Below are 7,646 nucleotides of genomic sequence, written 5' to 3'. Positions count from 1 at the left end.
CAAAATTCTGGGATTAGGCTTAGCAAGGTAAGCTCTAAACATTAAAGTCTAGTCTTTAACTTTCTGCTGGTTCTAGAGGATTGCATGTAGCTAAGCTTGCTTAATCTTTGGGTGTTTTAGCTAAGTTTTGGAGCATACTTTGATGAGGTTTTGATGTTGTTTCTGTGCTGGAGTAATTATGTTGAATATCTAGGAGTCTTAGCTTGGTTTTGGTGGTAATTGGTTTGAAGAAGGGATGGAAAAACTGATGGAAAATCTGGGTTCGTCGTATGGAGCCGCGGCCCTAGGAGGGGTGTGCCGCAGCCCGCATGCGCGCGCAGCCATGGGAGGCTGAGAAAATTCGAGCGCGCCGCAGCCCGCGTGGTGGTCAGTGGAGAGCTAGCCTCTGTTTTGAGGGTAGCCGCGGCTCTAGAGGGTGGGGCCGCGGCCCTTAGTGTCAGTGAGGATTTTAATGATATTTTTGACTTGGGAACTTAAAGGGTAAGGCTCGGGATGGATTTTATCATTCGGATTGGTAGAATTCAAGATCCCGGAGGTTAGGGTTATGGTTTGAGGTTATTTGTTGGGTTGGAATTTGATGGTCGGATATTATTATGTGTTGTGACTAGGATTTCGACGAGGCTCACGTTAGTGGACTGTGCTCGGGGCATCGGTGCTCAGGAAGCTCGGAACTCAGGTAAGGAAACCCTTGTATCCATAGAGCTTGTGTGTAGGGCTGGGCCCGATATATTGAATAGAAATGATATGCAGGGCCGAGCCCTATATACTAGAATTGTAGAGCATGGTTCTTTATCTGTTTATGCTTGAATTCTGTGCTTGTTGCTATATTGTGTTTGATATTATATGTGTGATCGGCAAGAGCCGGGAACGGTGTAGACCGGGAACGGTGTAGACCGGGAATGGCGTCAAGCACGATGAGTGCAAGGCCGAGAACGGCAAGAGGCCGGGAGCGGCGTTGAGCATGTGGGGTGCGAGTTGCCAGGGCGAGTCCCTAACAGGATACTTGGGATATCCTTACGGCGTGGTCCGCAAACCCAGGGCTTGGTAAATGCCTGGGACGGCTAGGCCGTATGTGTTTAGCCGTTGGTGGCCTGTTTATATGTTTGATTCGTGTATTGCATATGTTATCTGTTATGGGTTTCCTTGCTGGGCTTCGGCTCACAGATGCTCTGTGGTGCAGGTAAGGGTAAAGAGAAGATCAACCAACCATGAGCACAGCTGGCGTGAGGCGGCGTGTACATGTCTGGCCAGCCTGGCTGTCACAGCTAGGGGATTTTGGGAGATGCTTGTAAATGAACTTAGATTTTGTCGTCTAGTCGACTCTGATCAGTTTTGTGTTGTAAATATTTTCTAACTATGTTTTGGGATCCCAAATGTAAATTTTTATAATTAATTGTGAAAAACTACTTTCTCTAATGTTTTCTTTTTAATTATGGCTTAGTGACACGTTTTGGGTTAAAACCTCGATTAGCGAGTTGAAAGCACGATTTTAAACACACTTAGTAACGGCTCTAAGGAAGTAGGGCATTACAACTTGGTATCAGAGCGAGCCAAGGTTATTGGTTCTGGAGATTGACCGAACATGTACACACGCAGTCAGTAACATGCTTAACTCAGGGTTGGATGGTAAGATAGGTTGGTATGTCTGGATATGTGTTTAAATGCCCTGTATACCTATTTATTTTGTTTAGAGCATGATGAATTAGTTAACATATGCATGATGCCAGGGCATGGCCCGCTGTGTGTTATATGCTATATGAGCTGTTTTGTGTGGATTACTGATGTGCCTGGGAGGTGGTTTTGGATGTTGTTATCTTGCCTAATGAGCGGCGTCGTTGGTTGCAGGCATATTTGTTGAGATGCCTCGTCAATCAGCTAGACTCCGCGGCAGTAGGGCCGAGGATGACAATCAGGGTCAGGACCCTCCACCTACCCCACAGAACTGACAACAGATATTGGCTGAAATGGAGGCCAGACTGCAGAGAACAGAGGAAGAGCTGCGACAGATGAGGCAGCAGGCCCCGCCTCAGGTTGCTGGTCTGCCAATGCAGCAGGCTACAGTGCCAGTGCCTGTTCAGTCTACTCTGGAGAATAGGTTGGAACCCTTGTATGAAAGGTTCAGGAAGCAGTAACCTCCTACCTTTGAGGGTGGTTCAGACCCATTGCTGGGGGAGCAGTGGATGAACCTGACTTCTGTGATCTTGGATTTTATGAGGGTCGAAGGACATGACAGGGTTGATTGTGCAAGCTATATGCTCAGGGCTGATGCTCGCATCTGGTGGGATGTGGTGAGCCAGCGGAGGAATGTTGCGATTATGACATGGGAGGAGTTTAAAAGTGTTTTTAATGAGAAATATTACAGTGTGGCAGTGCGAGCTGCGAAGGTTGATGAGTTTATCAACCTGACTCAGAGTCGAACGACAGTAACAGAGTATGCAATCAAGTTTGATAGATTGGCAAAGTTTGCGCCAGATCTAGTGCCATCAGATGCGGCTAGGAGGGACAGGTTTGTGCGGGCGTTGAATGTTATGATTGCCCGCGATGTGAACATTACCTTGGATCCAGCGACTACCACTTATGGCCAAGCGGTGGATAAGACCCTTACTGCTGAGAAGGCTGAGGATCAAATATGGAAGGACAGCGCTGTTAGGCGCGATGCCAGGAGGACAGTGCCTCCTTTTGTTGGGACCAGTCGGGGCAGTGGCCCCAACGAGTAGAAAAGAAGAGCTCCAGATTCATTTACTCCTCCTAGTACTGATAGGAGAGTGCGGGGTGCTACCACCGGCCGATAGGGTGGCGGTGATAACTGGAGGAGTTTTCCTTTGTGTCCACGGTGCAGGCGTCGACACCAAGGTGAGTGCAAGATCAGGGCCTGCTTTGTTTGTGGGAGTGCCAGCCATTTGAAGAGGGATTGCCCTCAGGTTAAGAAGGAGGAGCAGAAGCAGAGTGACAGTCTTGCTCCTGCCAGGGTATTCACTTTGACACAGACTGAGGCGGAGGCTAGCCCCTCAGTGGTGACAGGTCAGATCCCTAGTGCTAGTTCTTTGTATTCTTCCTTGTTTGATTCAGGGGCTACCCATTCATTTGTATCTGCTAGGGTGATAGATCAGCTTTGTAGACCTAGTGGTGTGTATGCTAGGGGATTTCAGACTTTGTTGCCAACAGGGGAGTTGGTAGTTTCTAGGAAGTGGATTAGGGCATTACCTGTGGAGGTAGATGGTAGGTAATTGTTTGTTGACTTGATTGAGTTAGAGATGGATGATTTTGACATAATCTTGGGAATGGATTGGCTATCCAAGTATGGGGCAACGATAGAATGCAGGCGCAGGATGGTGACTTTTGAACCAGAAGGGGAGGTACCCTTTGTGTTTGTGCGGACAGTTAGTGGACCGCGTGTACCGATGATTTCAGCCTTACGCGCGAGGGACCTAATACAGAAAGGTTGCATGGGATTCCTGGCAAGTGTTGTGGATACTTCTAGGGTGGTGTCGGTTGGACCGGGTGAGACAAGGGTGGTGTGTGAGTTTCCGGAGTTGTTCCCAGTGGATTTGCCAGGGTAGCCGCCTCAGAGGGAGATTGACTTCGTTATAGAATTGATACCAGGAGCGGAGCCAGTATCTAGGACACCTTATAGAATGGCTCCGGCAGAGTTAAAGGAGTTGAAGATTCAGTTGCAGGAGTTACTTGATTTGGGGTTCATTAGACCGAGTTACTCGCCATGGGGTGCTCCAGTGTTGTTCGTTAAGAGGAAGGATGGGTCCCTCAGGATGTGTATTGATTACAGGGAGCTAAATAAGTTAACCATTAAGAATAAGTATCCACTGCCTAGGATCGATGATTTGTTTGATCAGCTACAGGGAAGGACAGTGTTCTCCAAGATAGATCTCCGATCAGGTTACCATCAGTTAAGGATCAAAGAGGAGGACATACCAAAGACCGCTTTCCGAACGAGGTATGGACACTATGAATTCCTGGTTATGTCCTTTGGATTAACCAATCCCCCAGAAGCTTTTATGGACATCATGAATAGGGTTTTCAAGGACTATCTGGACAAGTTAGTGATTGTGTTTATCGACGATATCTTGGTGTACTCTCAGATAGAGATGGAACATGAGCAGCATTTGCGATTGGTACTACAGCGGTTGAGGGAGCATAAGTTGTATGCAAAGTTCAGTAAGTGTGAGTTTTGGTTTCCACAAGTTACATATCTGGGCCATATCGTTAGTAAGGAGGGGATTCTGGTTGACCCAAGTAAGATTGAGGCGGTCAGAGATTGGCCTAGACCGAGTAATGTTCCTGAGGTGAGAAGCTTTCTGGGTTTGGCAGGGTACTATCGGCGATTTGTTGAGGGGTTCTCCAGAATAGCTACACCATTGACAGAGTTGACAAAGAAGAAGGCCAGGTATGTCTGGACGGACAGATGTGAGAACAGTTTTAAGGAACTTAAGCGGCGATTGATTACTGCGCCAGTGCTTAGCTTGCCGACAGAGAATGAAAAGTTTGTGGTCTATTGTGATGCATCTAGGCAGGGTTTGGGGTGTGTGTTGATGCAAGCTGGCAAAGTAATAGCCTATGCATCAAGGCAGTTAAAGGAGTACGAGCAGAGGTATCCTACACATGACCTAGAGTTAGCAGCAGTGGTGTTTGCACTTAAGATTTGGAGGCATTATCTTTATGGTGAGAAGTGCGAGATATACACTGACCATAAGAGCCTAAAGTATTTCTTTACCCAGAAGGACTTGAATATGCGCCAGAGGCGGTGGCTGGAGTTGGTTAAGGATTATGATTATGATATCCTTTACCATCCTGGGAAGGCTAATGTTGTCGCAGATGCATTGAGTCGGAAGGGCCCAGGACAGTTGTTTAGCTCTAGGCGGATATCCGATAAGTTAGCTGAGGAGATGACCAGAGCGGGTATAGAGTTGGTGGTTGGACAATTAGCCAACATCACTCTTCAGTCTACACTCCTTGAGAGAATCAAGGAAGCGCAGGAGAAAGATTCTCTGTTGCGAGGTCATAGGGAGGGTGCTTTAGTCGGAGCGACAAAGGACTTCTCCATTTCAGTGATGGGATTATTGAGGTATAAGGGTCGGATCTGTGTTCCAATGGATTCTGATCTCCGGCGAGAGATCTTGGATGAATCGCATACCACTCCCTATTCTCTGCACCCGGGTACGACGAAGATGTATTAGGACTTGAAAGTTTTATATTGGTGGTCGGGTATGAAGAGGGACGTGGTAGATTATGTGGCTAAGTGTTTAACTTGTCAGCAGGTCAAGGCTAAGCACCAGAGGCCAGCGGGGTTATTGCAGCCTTTGGGGATTCCGGAGTGGAAGTGGGAAGATATTACTATGGATTTTGTGGTTGGTTTACCGAGAACTGTGGGACAGCATGACTCTGTGTGGGTGATTGTGGATAGGTATACCAAATCCGCCCACTTCTTGCCTGTTAGGACAACCTATACTGTTGAGTAGTACGCTGAGTTGTATGTAAAGGAGATTGTTCGACTTCATGGGGCTCAGAGGTCGATAGTGTCGGATAGAGACTGTAACACCCCAAGTTGCTAATAAGGTTTAAGACCTTGCTTAAGCATGCCTGGAGGGCAAGAAGTTAATTGACATGATATTATATGAATTTGATTGAATATGTGATTAGAATGCATGATTAGGTTGTATATAGATGCATGTGAGCCCCGTTTGTATGTTAGGGGTAAACTGGTAATTTTAGCCCATTGAGGGCATAAATGTGATAATTGTAGTATGTGATTTGTGCCATGTGAGTGTGGTATTTTTATTGTGATGCACGCGTCGAGATGGTCCTAGCGAACTATTTAGTCTAAAAGTCACAACGGGATTTTGGTACCCGGCTCGGGAGGAGCCTAGGGGTACTTTAGGAATTTTGTAAGTTGGATTGAGAACTAAAGGTTATAGTTATTGGCAATTGAGTAACCTGTGTAACTGCTTTGAGTAACAAGTGTTAGATGGAAGATGGTAGAATTAAAATAGAAGTGAAAGGACAAGAGTGCCCTTGAAGGTTTAGTTAGGAAGGATTATTAGGAAGGGGAAAGATGGTTTTTTGGCAAGGGATTTAGACAATTTTCAGCTGGGTTTTTGGGGTAAACGGTTTGGGCATTGAGTCATTTGATGGCTTTGATAAAAATTGAAGAGAAGAAAAACTAGAAGAAAGAAAAGCTAGGGCAAGAAGAAGAAAAAGAAGAAGAAGTGTAGAAGGGGCTGAAGTGGGAGTTTAGGAGGAGATCAAGGAAGCTTTTGGGTGAATTCTCCACTTGAGGTAAGGATTTTATGCACATTTAAGTTTGGTTTCTGTTTTGATTTGAGAAATCTAAAGCATGAGTTAAGCATTTTAAAGTTTTGGTTTGAGTTGTTGAAATTAGAATTCAAAGGGTGGATTTTGGGTGTGATGGTGTTTTGATCTTGATTCTAGTGTCTATAGGTTGTTAGATGGTTCATATGAAGTTTTAAATTGACCTTGGGGTTTAGGTATTTGTTTGGGATGATTTGGGGAGGTTGAAGCTCGGGAAAAACGCAAGAGAAAACCCAGAAATCTGGGTTCGCGAAGGAGCGCCGCGGCCCTGTTCTTGGGCGCCGCGGCGCGAGGATGCTTTAGGATGTGGCCTATCCGCTGGGTGCCGCGGCCCTTGAGGGGAGTGCCGCGGCCCTAGGCCATTTTGGCAGCCAAAAAGTTGGGTTTTTAAGGCTTTTGCCCGGGGACGCGGGGGATGGTTCCAGTGTATTGTTTTAAGGAATTAGAGGTCCCGAGAGTACGGGATTGGTCCCGAGAAGTGGTTTTGGGTTTGGTTAGTATTAAAAGTGTTTTATGTGTGTTGTGACTAGGATTTCGGAAAGGCTCATGCTAGAGGACTGTGCTTGTGACCTTGGTGCATCAGGAAAGCTCGGGATACAGGTAAGAAAACCGTAACACCTGAGATCAGGGCATGGGCCCATAGTGTTATTGCAGGGCATGGCCCTAGATTGTATTATGTGCAATTGTATAACCTTAAATGAATTATTATATGTTTGAAGGATTATTTCGAAATGTACTATATGTATGATTATAATGAAATGAACGGCTAAGGCTGAGAGCGGTGAAGGCCGAGAACGACCTTGGGGCCGGAAGTAACACTTAGCACATGGAGTGCTTATAGCCAGGGTGGGACCCAATGGATACATGAGTTATCCTTACGGTAAGGACCGAGACCCCAGGCTTTGGTAAGGCCTCTGGGGCGGCATGGCCGTGCTTGTTCAGTCTGATGGTTTTCCTATTTATCATTGGATTATATGTCAGCTATATTCAATGCATATGTTATATACTGTATGAGTTTTCTTGCTGTGCTTCGGCTCACGGGTGCTCTGTGTGGCAGGTAAAAGCAAGGAGTCAGTCAACCGGCCATGAGTATGGAGAGCGTGGGGGCGGCGCGTACATGTTCGACCTGCCCGACTGCTTTGGTTGGGGGCATTTTGTATATGGTTGTATTAACCTATTCTTTTGATAGTTAACCAAGTGTAAATCTATTTTTTGAGTTGTAAATACTTTGTAAACCTTATTTTGGTATCCCGAATGTTTGATACTTACTGTTTTCAATGAAATTAAGCTTTTCCAAAGATTACAGCCTTAAACTCTGGTTT

This window comes from Humulus lupulus, chromosome X (assembly GCF_963169125.1).
Source record: "Humulus lupulus chromosome X, drHumLupu1.1, whole genome shotgun sequence".
NCBI classification, from domain to species: Eukaryota; Viridiplantae; Streptophyta; class Magnoliopsida; order Rosales; family Cannabaceae; genus Humulus; species Humulus lupulus.
This window is presented reverse-complemented; position numbering follows the sequence as displayed.